This window comes from Lethenteron reissneri, chromosome 19 (assembly GCF_015708825.2).
Source record: "Lethenteron reissneri isolate LAM-NWPU_2019-01 chromosome 19, ASM1570882v1, whole genome shotgun sequence".
Taxonomy (NCBI): Eukaryota; Metazoa; Chordata; class Hyperoartia; order Petromyzontiformes; family Petromyzontidae; genus Lethenteron; species Lethenteron reissneri.
Window position 1 is genome coordinate 1,296,980 of NC_083797.1, and position 16,337 is coordinate 1,313,316.

Sequence of the window (16,337 nt, forward strand, 5' to 3'; positions counted from 1 at the left end):
TTGATGATGTTGCTACTCGCAACTGCTTTTCCAGGTTTGCTCCTAGATTTATTGAATTTCGAGTCCCGCCTGCGGTTGCCTTGGCAGGGCCACACCAAATGATTTTGCGGGCCTTATACGGCCCGCGGGCCTTATACGGCCCGCGGGCCGGACGTTCCCCACCCCTGATTTAGAAGGTAAATCATCGAAACACAAATTCAGCACGAGCACGGGCACTTAATTTGTATCACGTAGGGTTTTGCGACCAATACTATTATTATGAACCCTATGTATGTATGAACATTATAAATGTTTTAACGCTTAAGAACCAAAGGGGTGCTGGGCTGCAGCAAAGGTTAAGCACCACTGTCTGAGACACTCACACACTCTCTATCTCTCACACACACTCACACACTCTCTATCTCTCACACACACTCACACACTCTCTATCTCTCACACACACTCACACACTCTCTATCTCTCACACACACTCACACACTCTCTATCTCTCACACACACTCACACACTCTCTATCTCTCGCACACACTCACACACTCTCTATCTCTCGCACACACTCACACACTCTCTATCTCTCACACACACTCACACACTCTCTATCTCTCACACACACTCACACACTCTCTATCTCTCACACACACTCACACACTCTCTATCTCTCACACACACTCACACACTCTCTATCTCTCACACACACTCACACACTCTCTATCTCTCACACACACTCACACACTCTCTATCTCTCACACACACTCACACACTCTCTATCTCTCACACACACTCACACACTCTCTATCTCTCACACACACTCACACACTCTCTATCTCTCACACACACTCACACACTCTCTATCTCTCACACACACTCACACACTCTCTATCTCTCACACACACTCACACACTCTCTATCTCTCGCACACACTCACACAAACTCACACACTCTCTATCTCTCGCACACACTCACACACTCTCTATCTCTCACACACACTCACACACTCTCTATCTCTCACACACACTCACACACTCTCTATCTCTCACACACACTCACACACTCTCTATCTCTCACACACACTCACACACTCTCTATCTCTCACACACACTCACACACTCTCTATCTCTCACACACACTCACACACTCTCTATCTCTCACACACACTCACACACTCTCTATCTCTCACACACACTCACACACTCTCTATCTCTCACACACACTCACACACTCTCTATCTCTCACACACACTCACACACTCTCTATCTCTCACACACACTCACACACTCTCTATCTCTCACACACACTCACACACTCTCTATCTCTCACACACACTCACACACTCTCTATCTCTCACACACACTCACACACTCTCTATCTCTCACACACACTCACACACTCTCTATCTCTCACACACACTCACACACTCTCTATCTCTCACACACACTCACACACTCTCTATCTCTCACACACACTCACACACTCTCTATCTCTCACACACACTCACACACTCTCTATCTCTCACACACACTCACACACTCTCTATCTCTCACACACACTCACACACTCTCTATCTCTCACACACACTCACACACTCTCTATCTCTCACACACACTCACACACTCTCTATCTCTCACACACACTCACACACTCTCTATCTCTCACACACACTCACACACTCTCTATCTCTCACACACACTCACACACTCTCTATCTCTCACACACACTCACACACTCTCTATCTCTCACACACACTCACACACTCTCTATCTCTCACACACACTCACACACTCTCTATCTCTCACACACACTCACACACTCTCTATCTCTCACACACACTCACACACTCTCTATCTCTCACACACACTCACACACTCTCTATCTCTCACACACACTCACACACTCTCTATCTCTCACACACACTCACACACTCTCTATCTCTCACACACACTCACACACTCTCTATCTCTCACACACACTCACACACTCTCTATCTCTCACACACACTCACACACTCTCTATCTCTCACACACACTCACACACTCTCTATCTCTCACACACACTCACACACTCTCTATCTCTCACACACACTCACACACTCTCTATCTCTCACACACACTCACACACTCTCTATCTCTCACACACACTCACACACTCGCTATCTCTCACACACACTCACACACTCTCTATCTCTCACACACACTCACACACTCTCTATCTCTCACACACACTCACACACTCTCTATCTCTCACACACACTCACACACTCTCTATCTCTCACACACACTCACACACTCTCTATCTCTCACACACACTCACACACTCTCTATCTCTCACACACACTCACACACTCTCTATCTCTCACACACACTCACACACTCTCTATCTCTCACACACACTCACACACTCTCTATCTCTCACACACACTCACACACTCTCTATCTCTCACACACACTCACACACTCTCTATCTCTCACACACACTCACACACTCTCTATCTCTCACACACACTCACACACTCTCTATCTCTCACACACACTCACACACTCTCTATCTCTCACACACACTCACACACTCTCTATCTCTCACACACACTCACACACTCTCTATCTCTCACACACACTCACACACTCTCTATCTCTCACACACACTCACACACTCTCTATCTCTCACACACACTCACACACTCTCTATCTCTCACACACACTCACACACTCTCTATCTCTCACACACACTCACACACTCTCTATCTCTCACACACACTCACACACTCTCTATCTCTCACACACACTCACACACTCTCTATCTCTCACACACACTCACACACTCTCTATCTCTCACACACACTCTCTATCTCTCACACACACTCACACACTCTCTATCTCTCACACACACTCACACACTCTCTATCTCTCACACACACTCACACACTCTCTATCTCTCACACACACTCACACACTCTCTATCTCTCACACACACTCACACACTCTCTATCTCTCACACACACTCACACACTCTCTATCTCTCACACACACTCACACACTCTCTATCTCTCACACACACTCACACACTCTCTATCTCTCACACACACTCACACACTCTCTATCTCTCACACACACTCACACACTCTCTATCTCTCACACACACTCACACACTCTCTATCTCTCACACACACTCACACACTCTCTATCTCTCACACACACTCACACACTCTCTATCTCTCACACACACTCACACACTCGCTATCTCTCACACACACTCTCTATCTCTCACACACACTCACACACTCTCTATCTCTCACACACACTCACACACTCTCTATCTCTCACACACACTCACACACTCTCTATCTCTCACACACACTCACACACTCTCTATCTCTCACACACACTCACACACTCGCTATCTCTCACACACACTCACACACTCGCTATCTCTCACACACACTCACACACTCTCTATCTCTCACACACACTCACACACTCTCTATCTCTCACACACACTCACACACTCTCTATCTCTCACACACACTCACACACTCTCTATCTCTCACACACACTCACACACTCGCTATCTCTCACACACACTCACACACTCTCTATCTCTCACACACACTCTCTATCTCTCACACACACTCACACACTCTCTATCTCTCACACACACTCACACACTCGCTATCTCTCACACACACTCACACATTCTCTATCTCTCACACACACTCACACACTCGCTATCTCTCACACACACTCACACATTCTCTATCTCTCACACACACTCACACACTCGCTATCTCTCACACACACTCACACCAACGAAAGCCTCTGCGAAGGTGCAGATTGTGAGATTGGCTAGTTCCGACACTCGTGAGGCCCTCCACGTTGTCTGTGCGCAGCCCCCGGTGCAGATGCATATCACTCCCTCGACACACGCCGACAAATCGCCCCACGCTCTCCACCATCCCACGCGACCTGCCGCTCCGTGCTGGCTGGAGATTAGTGCACTGCACAGACGCTCTTTCGGGCCCGCTGCAAAGGATAACGGATCCATTGTGTGAGCCGTGAACGGGCTGTCCGGGGCAAGTGCTGTTGCCGAGCAGAGCCTATGGATATGCAAACAAACGAATTGATGTTTTACCCTTCGGGAGGTGTTCAGATGTTCAAACACAAAATAGATACCTGTTGCAAGGAAGCACAGTCCTGCATTAGCCACACGTGCTTGTCGTGAACATGCAAACAAACATGCTCTGCTCATGTATGATGCATTGTCTCTGGACCTGATTGGCCTAGACCAGAGACAGCCGTCTGTATGGCCTTGTCTCACCAGTGGCAGACCAGAGAACGCCAAAAGGCGTGTGGTCAATGCAGACTTGATTCCTTGCAAAAGGGATTTCTATTTTAACTTAAAGCTTTCGTCACTGCAGGAATAAATATTCTATGGGTCTTTCGGTAAAGCCACGTAGATAGAAAAACAATTATTTATTTGATATTATTTTTCTATCTACATGGCTTTACCGAAAGACCCAGAGAATAGGTTTCTATTTTGGTGTTTGAACGTCTTAACACCTCCTGTTTTATTTCCAGAAAGGGCAACGCCGTTTCTTAATTTCCATACTTTGATACTGGCCAAAAGCTGCCATGGTCTAGCACCTACGAAGCGTGGCACAGCGCGGAAGGGGGACGGGTGTGGTTAGATCCACGTCCGTCCGTCCGCCTTTCATCGCGGTCATATATTGGCTGTTCCATGCAGCTCCTGTCAACCCTCCCCCCCCCGTGTAACGTGGCGAGCCATCACCTACAATTGCCCATGCTCTGCGGTCCGCCAGATATTGTGGCGTTATCGGCAACTGGAGATAACAGATGCGTGCGAGGGGGAAACACTCGGTGCCATACAGATGGAACAGGTGGAGTCCCACCATTTTGCTGTTCTGCTTTCTGGAAAACCACGGTTACAGCTCCTCCTTGACGCCCACCCATGGGTAGGAAGGGAGTTTGACAGCCCATCTGTGCGGTGATCCACCAGCCCTCACTGCTGCTGCTGCTGCCTCCGCACACCGCTGGATCACAGGCAGCCCCACGTGCATCATCAGCAGCAGCGTCGCCACCACCACCGTGACCGGAGATCAAACTCGGGTCAGCAGGTCCGCGGCGTGGTGTGCACTTACTCAACTATTTTTATTTTACCGGGTAAGGCCCACTGAGCTACGTAGCTCTTTTTCATAAGCGACCTGGCCACAAATTGATAGCTCAACGAAAGTGGCTTATCACGTGGGAATTCATAGCAGCCGAATACTCGAAATCACATTGCAATTGTGAATGTGGAGGGAAAAACCGGAGGACGCGGACAATAATCCACACGACCACGGAGAACGAGAGAGACGCGCAAACGCCAAATATACAACCGGCATTGTCAGGGTCGGGATCGGACCCACGACCTGCTGCACACCAGGCGAGGTAGTTAACATCTCCGAGCCGCCGCGGCGCCCCAATCGCGAAGGAAGTCCCGAAGCGTTGCCGCGACGAGACGAGAGCCGGCGAGATTGCGTCGGTGACCCGGCGCCCCTCACCGGGAAAGCACAGCTGTGGGAGGCCGTCAAGCTCCAGCTCCCAGCTCCCGTCCGCGTGGTCCAGCGTGGAGCTCCAGCCCAGCTCCACGCTCCCCTGGAGTCCCGGGACCTCCTCGCCGCTCGACGACGACGAGGTGGAGGAGGAGGAGGAGGAGGCGGTGGTGGGTGTGGCACCATCGCGCAGCTCCCCCGGACACGGAGGGGTCAGCACGTCGAGGATGAGTGGGGTCAGCTCGTCCTGGTGGTCCTGTGGGGGGGGGGGGGGGGGGAGGCATGTGGGTTCAGTGGCAGGTACACGGGGATTGAGGGTGGGGGGATACCCCCCCCCACCACTCCATCTCTTCCCACACTCTGGGAGTCAAAACGAAATCCAGCTCGACTGTACGTTTTCACGGTTGTACCACGTGCTGCTGCTGTTGTTGGGCACGGTGTCCGACGTTTCGCATCCACGTGCTCGGAGCTTCTTCAGGAAATTAACAAACATTTCCGAGAGCCCCGGACAACAGCAACAACCGCAACCACCACTAAAATGCGCACCGCTCCAACATATACAATAGTTCTCTCTGCCACCACCACCACCACGTCCACCACCCATGGCGCAGCGGTGTGGCTGGCATGGAGCATTGGAATGAAATCAATTAAATAGCTGCCTCCCCCCCCGTACAATTTCCTCCCCCCCACCCCTCCCTCCTCTTTGTAGCCCGGTGGCTGGGCCCCAGCGAACCGCCTGCACCCTCGATAGGATTAAAGGAATGCTCCGTCGCCCTCCGGGTGAGGTGCCCTCACCTGCCCGGCGTGCTCACGCAGGCGCCGACCGCTGGCGCCCAGCACCACGCACGCCTCCAGCAGCGCACACGGCAGACGCTCACCCATGGCGAAGGTGGAGTTGCTGGGGGGGGAGGGTGAGGAGAGGCTGCAGGCACTACAGCAGTGACCAGCAGAGGCACTGGCAGGAGGGCCAGAAAGAATTCGGCACCAGCAGCACCGGCAGCATCTGTCCGCTGCGGGCACTTGGGGGCGGCGCTCTTGGCAGACGGAGCGCAGCGCAGCAAGCAGCAGCAGCGGCGCCAGGAGCACCGGCGGGAGAATAGCCACCGGCACCAGCTGCTCGGTTACCAGCAGAGCCACGAGCAGTGCCCAGAGCCGCAATGGTAGAAGAAGAAGAGAGAGAAAGAGCGGGCGAGAGTGTCCAGTAGCGGGTAGTGCGAGGGGCCGTGCCGGGCAGGAGGGTGAGGAGTGTGGGGGGCAGGAAGCAAAGGGCGTGGGGAGCATGTGAGGGGGGGGTGCAGGAGCGTGGTGGGGGGAGGAAGCAGGTGCGTGGGGGGGGTGCGTGGGGGGGGGTGCGTGGGGGGGGGGTGCGTGGGGGGGGGCGCGTGGGGGGGCGGGTGCGTGGGGGGGCGGGTGCGTGGGGGGGGTGCGTGGGGGGGTGCGTGGGGGGTGCGTGGGGGGGTGCGTGGGGGGTGCGTGGGGGGGGGAGGAAGCAGGGCGTGGTGTGGGGGGGAAACGTGGGGGGTGCGTGGGGGGGCAGGTGCGTGGAGGGGGGGCAGGTGCGTGGGGGGCAGGTGCGTGGGGGGCAGGTGCGTGGGGTGGGTCCGTGGGGTGGGTCCGTGGGGGGGTGCAGGAGCGTGGTGGGGGGAGGAAACAGGGGCGTGGGTGCTGCGCTTCCCGTTTCCTCACGCCCAGGGGCGGAGGCTTCCTCTCGTCACTGCACGCGGACACGCAGCGATAGAGACACACAGACACACCGCCACAATCACACAGACGCACAGACACACGGCCACAGTCACACACACAGACACACACAGTCACACACAGACACACAGCCACACGGTCACATGGTCACATAGACACACACGGCCATAGTCATATTCACACACTAACGCACACACACACACAGTCACACACAGATATACACAGTCACACACAGACACAATCACACAGACACACAGTCACAGACACACAGACACACACAGAGACACACAGTCACACACAGTCACACACAGACACACACAAAGTTCCCCCGTATAGCCTTAACAGACTGTAGGGACAAGTGTTGTTAGCGAGCACCTATGAAGGCCGGAACGGTACACGAGGGGGTGGGTGGCCAGCACCACGCCCGGTCGCCTTTGTTAGCCCAGTCTCGACATGTAAACACCACAGCAGACACCAGACTCATTTAACACTCAGTCGACGTAGACGAGACCCAGGAACCGGTTCAAACACTTGCCCCCGATGTTGGCCGTGAGCGTGAATCGACCCCGGGTCGCGAGGTGCATAGCGCAGTGTGCTGACCGCTACGTTATCACTCCACGCACACGCACCCAGCCTCTCTCACACACTCGCGCAGCAATAAAAGCATCTGTGAAAGTACAGATTGTGAGATTGACGACTTCCTTCACAGGCGAGAGAGAGAGCGAGATATGTGCAACGCTGGTGCCTGCACACATTTCCTGCACACAGACGCAAACGTGTATAAATATACATTTCCATAAGAGTTTTTGTTTGGGTTAAATCGCGTAAATATAAATGTCGTTAAACCGATCGCCAACCGATTGGAAGGTTTGTTAAGTAAACAGAAGAACGTGGCCAATTCGTTACTAGTACAGCATTTACAATCTGAGTACGAAGTTTCACCAGTAATTACAGCTAGCATCATCGGGCGGACAGCCAGAGATATGTTTTATGTTTTTGAAACGCACTCTGCCCCTGTGATTTTCCCCCAACAGCATCACGAGCTCGCGAGGCAGGGGGCTGCCTTCCGTCTTGGGTCACCGTCAACTTAACATTTGCGCAAATTTAGGCCGAATGAGAGACAAGTGATAGGCAGTGATAGGGGCCGGGTTTGGTGCGTAGGCCTTCGTTCGCACCGTACGTAGCCAACCCCGCTCAACGGAGGTGCGGGGGGAGGACAACAAACGAGAGCTGCGGTTCTCAAGAAATCCATCTTCAACCGCGATGATGGACGCATCGCTCGACTGCAGCGGCGACTCGTCAGTACGGGGTCGTGGGCGACGCCGCTCACTGCCGCAAAGTCTGCCTCTGGGAGCTGCGCGTGCAGTCCACGATCCGACACCGTGGGCCTCATGCAGCTCGACTGCTGGCAACTTTGATCACGACGAGACATCCCGCCCGGACAGAATAACAGTGCGCAACGGAAACCCCCACGAGCTTGACACAACAACTCCACCACCACCACAGGCGACACGTGCAGAGAGCACTCGGCTGTCGGCAGTGGCTGAAGAAGAGAGAGCAGTGGACAGAAAGACACTCTTCGACACAACAGCCGCTGGCATTCGCCACTGCGTGCCACTGACATCACCACAGCGCTTGTGCCAGGCTAGGTGCACTTTGAGGACCACGTGCAGCGTGTAAGGCTCGCTGGCAGGTCACGGGACAGACCCAGGTGCTATGGGTTTACTTGCTGAGATCACTGGCACCACCTGTACTCCCCACTGCGCCAACTGGCTGTGCTTTATCCACCCGCAGCTCCGATCGTTGTTGTGAGCGTCGCTCCTCCGCCCTCCGCTGTTGCTGGAGGGCGACTGCCTCCAACTGCCCAGTAGCGTCCTTCACGAGGCTCTTCCATGGAGGCCCATCTCAGCAATCCACTCAGCTACACGTCCTTCTGTGCCACATCAACCCATCTTGTCTCTAGCCCGTGCCGCGCCCGTTTAGCCCCCTCTTCCGGTCAAACAGAAGCTGCTTTGGCATGCGGTGACTGGACATGGGGGCTACATGACCCAGCCAACACGGCATTGCCTGCTGTAGGCTCTCTGATAATAATATTGTGCACTTGGGAATGTGTCCAGATGTTTCAAGGATCTGTGAGCTCCTCACACAATCCAGTCTGTTTAAACCCAGGATGGGTGACAGGCAGAGGCCAGCCTGATTGTTTTATGCCCACACAGCAGTTTTTTGCAAGCGTAGAGAAGAGAAGAGAGGGCACAACTGTTGCGGAACAACTCCGGAGATTTGTACGGAGTGACAGGATGTGGACATTCCACGCAGCGTTCCCGCAACCCATGGGCAGATGTCACTCGACTGGTTCGGACTGAGATCTCTGCTGCCACGCAGAGCCGCTCATGAGCACACTGCCCATGTCAAGGACTCCTCCAATCACTCCACAACTTGCCCCGTCACTCAAGGGGAGTTGAGCTTGTGGTAATGTTTGATAATATAAAATACCCAGCCAGGTGCATTGTTTTGGTTGGGCTGATGGTAAGATCCCCACCTCTTAGTAGCACACCATTACACGCATACACACGCATACACACGCATACACACGTACAATAAGCGACATTGAATAAAGACAATCACACACAGCCTCAAAGATCCCGAATATAGCCTGCAACAGACTGTCGGGGCAAGTGCTGTTAGCGAGCACCTATGAAGGCCTGAACGGTACAAAATGGGGTGGGGGTCAGCACCACGCCCGGTCGCATTTGTCTTCCCAGTGGCGATGTTTACACACTACACCAGATACTCATTTGAGGCTGAGCCGACCTAGGGTAGGCCCAGGACCCTTTCAAATCATCGTTAACGGTGTTGGCCGTAAGCAGGAATTGAACCGGGGTCCCCAGGTTTGTAATGCAGCGCGCTAACCGCTACACCACCGCTCCCCCACACACACACACGTACACACACGTACACACACAAAAGTACACACACACACGTACACACACGTACACACACGCCTACACACACGTACACACACATGCCTACACACACGTACACACGCACAAGTACACACACACACGCCTACACACACGTACACACACGTACACACACACGTACACACACGCCTACACACACGTACACACATGCCTACACACACGTACACACGCACAAGTACACACACACACGCCTACACACACGTACACACACGTACACACACACGTACACACACACAAGTACACACACACACGCCTACACACGTACACACACACGCCTACACACACACAAGTACATACACACGTACACACACACAAGTACACACACACAAAGGCCTACACACACGTACACACACACAACCACTCTCAGCACTGACGGAGTTGTTGCATCAGATCGGGAAGCACGCCGGTTACGGGGCTCCCTCGCTCCCCTGCCAGAGCGCAGGAGGGAGCTGTGCGCACACTCCTCGTCGTCACTCCTCGTCGTCACTCCACGTGGTCACACCTCGTCGTCACACCACGTGATCACACCTCGTCGTCACTCCTCGTCGTCACACCTCGTCGTCACACCTCGTCGTCACTCCTCGTCGTCACTCCTCGTCGTCACTCCTCGTTGTCACACCGCTCCTCCTCCTCCGTGACTCTCCGTGGGGCTCTGCGAGTCAAAAATATCACGCGGGAAATCTCAGATCTGAGATGTCCCGCGTGACGCCTGGGGCGCAGTGGCGGAGCCGCATCGGCCGAAGCCAGAAAACTGCCTCCTCCGCCTCCTCCTACTCCATCACTCAAACTGCCTCCTCCTCCACATCCACTCAAACTGCCTCCTCCGCCTCCTCCATCACTCAAACTGCCTCCTCCTCCCCATCCACTCAAACTGCCTCCCCATCCACTCAAACTGCCTCCTCCGCCTCCTCCTCCATCACTCAAACTGCCTCCTCCTCCACATCCACTCAAACTGCCTCCTCCGCCTCCTCCATCACTCAAACTGCCTCCTCCTCCACATCCACTCAAACTGCCTCCTCCGCCTCCTCCTCCTCCATCACTCAAACTGCCTCCTCCTCCACATCCACTCAAACTGCCTCCTCCTCATCCACTCAAACTGCCTCCTCCCCATCCACTCAAACTGCCTCCTCCCCATCCACTCAAACTGCCTCCTCCTCCCCATCCACTCAAACTGCCTCCTCCTCTTCCACTCAAACTGCCTCCTCCTCCTCATCCACTCAAACTGCCTCCTCCTCTTCCACTCAAACTGCCTCCTCCTCCCCATCCACTCAAACTGCCTCCTCCTCATCCACTCAAACTGCCTCCTCCTCCCCATCCACTCAAACTGCCTCCTCCTCCCCATCCACTCAAACTGCCTCCTCCTCTTCCACTCAAACTGCCTCCTCCTCCTCATCCACTCAAACTGCCTCCTCCTCCCCATCCACTCAAACTGCCTCCTCCTCTTCCACTCAAACTGCCTCCTCCTCCTCATCCACTCAAACTGCCTCCTCCTCCACATCCACTCAAACTGCCTCCTCCTCCCCATCCACTCAAACTTCATCCTCCTCCTCCACTCAAACTGCCTCCTCTTCCACTCAAACTGCCTCCTCCTCCTCTTCCACTCAAACTGCCTCCTCCTCTTCCACTCAAACTGCCTCCTCCTCTTCCACTCAAACTGCCTCCTCCTCCCCATCCACTCAAACTGCCTCCTCCGCCTCCTCCATCACTCAAAACCATTCCACAAACGATTCCACCGGGAGACTGATCGACCGTCAACTTTCTGAACCGGTTATCGATTCGGAAAACGGTTACCGGTTTACCGATGATTGAATAACAACTCCGATAATCATCTCATCATCATCAACCACACAGATTCTGCTGGCGATGCTGCTGCTGCTACAGCTGCGTTGGTAGTGCTGCGTGAGCACAAACAACTCAGCACACTCGTCAACAACAACAACAACCCTGTGTGTGGTCTTAAAAATAACAATATATAATAGGCGACGTTTCTGGCAACGTCCCTTCTTCAGAGCCCGCGATTTACACGCTTTGATTTCGGGGCAGTGTTCTTGATGAATGCGCAGTGTCTGAGTCTTCCCGAATCAGCCATCGGCCATCGTGGGCCCTCGTGACAGCCAACGCGCTCGGCAGTCGGGGCCCGATGCGTCCTAGCGGCAGTTTGGTCCCAAAGTCAATCAGGGCGGTTTGACCACTCGAGGCGATTACTGTGGAGTCCGGGGGGGTTTAGTCGAGGGGATTCTACACGGAACGCCTCCATCCCCGCGTGAGGCAGAACATGACACAAGTACAGTACGATGACCATGGTGGCGAAAGTAACGGCGACGACGACGATGAAAATGATGCCAGCACGGCCACTGACCTGTGTGTGGGGAGCGGTGGCGCAGTGGTTAACGCGCTGCGCCACCAACCCGGCGAGCCTGGGGCTCGATTCCCGCTCGCGGCCAACATATCAGTGTCGACCGAGTAACACTCCGGACCGGTCCTAGGTCGACTCAACCTTAAACGGTGCCTACGTGCGGTGTGTAAAAAAACCCAGCCATTTCGTGCGCCCTGTCGGCCTTAATAGGTGCTCGCTAACACCTCCTGTAGGGTGTGTTAGCGAGTTAGAGCGGTAGTAGGGTCGCGGTGAACGCTACGCTGCGCTATGAACCCGGCCACCCGAGTTCGATTCCCGCTCACGGCCACCGACAACCACCGGTGACGATTATCTGAACCGGTCCTGGGCCTCCCCTAGGTTGACTCGGCCTCAAATGAGTATCTGGTGCGGTGTGTAGTAAACATCGCCGCTGGGGAGACGAAGGCGGTCGGGCGTGGTTGCTGGCCACCCACACTACCTCGTGTGTCGTTCCGGCCTTCGTAGGTGCTACTCGCTAACAGCACTTGCCCCTACATTCTGCGGAGGCTGTACGGGGGATCTTTGCCTGTGGTGTTGTGCGTGAGGCTCAGGAACGCGGCCGTTCATTTCCCGTTACCTGCGATTGGCGCGACACAGTCGGTGTGAGCCGGGCGCCCCTCCAGTGAGCCGGTCACGACGAGTGAGCCAGTGTGTGAGCCAGTGTGCGAGCCAGGATCAGTCGGCGTGTGAGTGTGTGTGAGTGTGTGAGTAAGTGTGTGTGAGCCAGTATCAGTCGGTGTGTGAGTGTGTGTGAGTGTGTGTGAGTGTGTGTGAGCCAGTGAGTGAGCCAGTATCAGTCGGTGTGAGTCAGAGTGTGAGTCAGTGTGTGTGAGCCAGTGTGTGAGCCAGTATCAGTCGATGTGTGTGTGAGTGTGAGTCAGTATCAGCCGGTGTGTGAGTGTATGTGAGTGTGTGAGTGAGTGTGAGCCAGTGTGTGTGAGCCAGTGTGTGAGCCAGGATCAGCCAGTGTGTGCGCCAGTGTGTGAGCCAGTCACGACTCATGAGTGAGTGTGTGAGTGAGTCCCCTGCTCGTGTCGTATTCACTCAAAGAGTTGCGCAGTTGCCGTTCCACGGTTCCCGGCAGGAAACAGCGATGGGGGGGGGAAGGGGAGGAGGGCTGTGGGGGGTGGGGGGCCGTGGGTGGTGGGGGGGGAAGTGGAGCGGTGGCGCAACGGTTAGCGCATTGCGCTTCGAACGCGGCGAGACGACTTCCCGCACGTGACAGAGGTTCGCGGTTGGCATCCAGCAGCCGCGCTGCTTAACACTGCGCAAAATGAGAGTACTGTACTCGATTGTAAAACCGCATATGGCAATCATCGCCCCCACCCCCCATCCTCTCTACTGCTCAAAACTTGGTAGGACCCTCCTGACGAAGAAGAGTTGTGGGTAAACCAGAATAATATAGTAGTCATGTCTGCACCGCTCTTGGACCTCCCCTAGGTCGACTCAGCCTTAAACGTCGGAGACGTAGGCGGCCTGGTGTTGCGGTCTTAATAGGTGCTCGCGAACACCACTTGCCTGATACAGGCTATACGGGGGAGCTTTGTCTTTGGTGTCGTTGATGATGGCAATGACGGCGATGGTGGTTGTGGTGGTAGTGGTGATGGTGATGATGATAACTATGGTGGTTGCAGTGGTGGTGATGGTAGTGATGATGATGGTAGTGATGGTAGTCATGGTGATGGTAGTCATGGCGATGGTAGTGATGGTAGTCATGGTGATGGTGGTGGTGGGAGCAGGAGGACAGTAGAGCAGGAGCGAGATGGAGCTAGGAAAGAGCAGGAGGGAGCAGGAGGGAGCAGGAGGGAGCAGGAGGGAGAGGGAACAGGAGGGGCAGGGAGAAAGCGAGTAGGGAGCGAGAGAGGGAGGGAGCAAGAGAGAAGGGAGCGAGGGAGGGAGGGAGCAGGAGGGGCAGGGAGAAAGCGAGTAGGGAGCAAGAGAGAAGGGAGCGAGAGAGGGAGGGAGCAAGAGAGAGGGAGGGAACAGGAGGGAGCAGGAGGGAGCAGGGCAGTGACCAGCTGCGGGGACTGTTCACAGTGATGGGCGTCACCAGGGGGCGCGCGCGCTCCGCCCGGGACCTCTTTCCCGAACCTCCACACAAAGACAAAGATCCCCGTATAGCTGCCCAGGCAAGTGCTGTTAGCAAGCACCTATTAGGTACGACAGAAAGGGTCGGTGTGGTCAGAACCTCGCCGGATCGCCTTCGTTCCTCCGGAACTGATCATTTAGATACGAATGTAAGGCTGAGTCTACGTAGGGGAGGCCCAGGGCCAGGTCAGCGTCTGTGTGTACATGCGTGTGTGTACATTCGTGTGTGTGCGTTAGGGGGGAGCCTGGCAACACGGGTTCAATTCCCGCTCACGGCCAACACCGATGGCAAATATCTAAACCGGTCCTGGGCCTCCCCTAGATCGACTCGGCTTCAAATGAGTGCCTGGTGCGGTGTGTAAATATCGCCACTGGGGAGACAAAGGCGGGCGGGCGTGGTGTTGGCCACCCACCCCCTCGTGTGCCGTGCCGGCCTTTATAGGTGCTGGCTAACAGCACTTGCCCTTACAGTATGTTAATGCTATACGGGGGGTCTTTGTCTTTGTACATTAGTACGTGTGTGTTAGGGGAGCGGTATTGCAGTAATCAGCGCACTGCGCTACGAACCCGGTGGAGACCAGAAGTTAATTCCGGCTGGGCCTCCCCTAGGTCAACTCGGCCTTAAATATTGAAAACAAAGGTGGCTGCTCGTCACCCACTCTCGTGCGCCGTCAACTTTAATAGGTGCTCGCTTGTGCGTTTTAGCAAGTCAACACAAAACCACGTGGACCTCAAAAACTGCACCACGTCTGGGGCCACTTGAGCGGAGGTGACATCACCGCCACCTCGCGGCGAGCGGCGGCTGCTCGTGTCCTGGGCTTCCCCTCGCTCGACTCCGCATTAAAGGAGTCCCTGGCGCGGTGCGTCTACATCGCCACTTGAGAGACAAAGGCGGCCAGGCGTGGTCCTGGTCCCAGCCACCAACCCACTCGCGTCTTACTGGCCTTGATAGGCGCTCGCTAACACTTGTCCACAACTGTGTCGCAGGCTATACGGGAGGGCTTTGTGTTTGTGCCTCTCTTAACTGCGTGCCCGCTCTCCTTGGCCCCGACAGTGATTGGCAACCATCACATCAATCGACCAATCAACAAAGCAATAAATAACCAAATCAATCAATACTTCAATCAACCACTCTATCTGCCATTCAACCAAGCAAACTTAACGGTGGGTCACCAATATCGGCGTCACTACTAACAGAGTCCACCAGGGTGAGCTAAAGCCCAGGGTGTCAGACTGCACTTCGCGGGCGATCACAAAAAAACCAAACCAGGCAGTACAAAGGGTCTGAGCAATTTATTATCTGTTCATCCAGGCGAAGGGATGTGGGGTAGTTTAGTGGTCACTGCCACATCCTCCAAAGAAACACCATGCCTTGCCTTACACCATGACACACACACACACACCCTTGCCCAGGCAGTGGAAAACGAGCACCCAGAGACTTGGGTCCGTCATGGTCTGGTCAGGGTCGCACACAAGAGGTGACAAGCAGTGAGTGGCAAGCTCATGGGCCACCCTCCATCAGACACCCTCCATCAGACACCCCCTCCTCCTTCGCTCGCTGTATACTCGTGGCCAACTTCTCCACGCTCACCGAGTGTCCAGCACCACCCCCAGCACACTCGTAGCCCGCTGC

General features: G+C 54.7%; 1 long non-coding RNA gene across 4 annotated transcripts; it reads right to left on the reverse strand.

Annotated features, from left to right (window-relative positions):
• Positions 1-7,020: 7,020 nt before the first annotated feature.
• Positions 7,021-13,909, reverse strand: LOC133344142 (uncharacterized). 4 transcript variants are annotated; one of them, XR_009755313.1, is made up of 3 exons: positions 13,194-13,909; positions 10,724-10,873; positions 7,021-7,253 (listed from the first exon to the last, which is right to left on the reverse strand). It is a non-coding gene; the product is annotated as an uncharacterized LOC133344142 (long non-coding RNA). The 4 variants fall into 4 exon arrangements; XR_009755315.1 differs by having other exon boundaries at positions 10,750-10,873; positions 13,194-13,908; XR_009755314.1 differs by having other exon boundaries at positions 10,776-10,873; positions 13,194-13,907.
• Between the last annotated feature and the right edge of the window lie 2,428 nt (positions 13,910-16,337).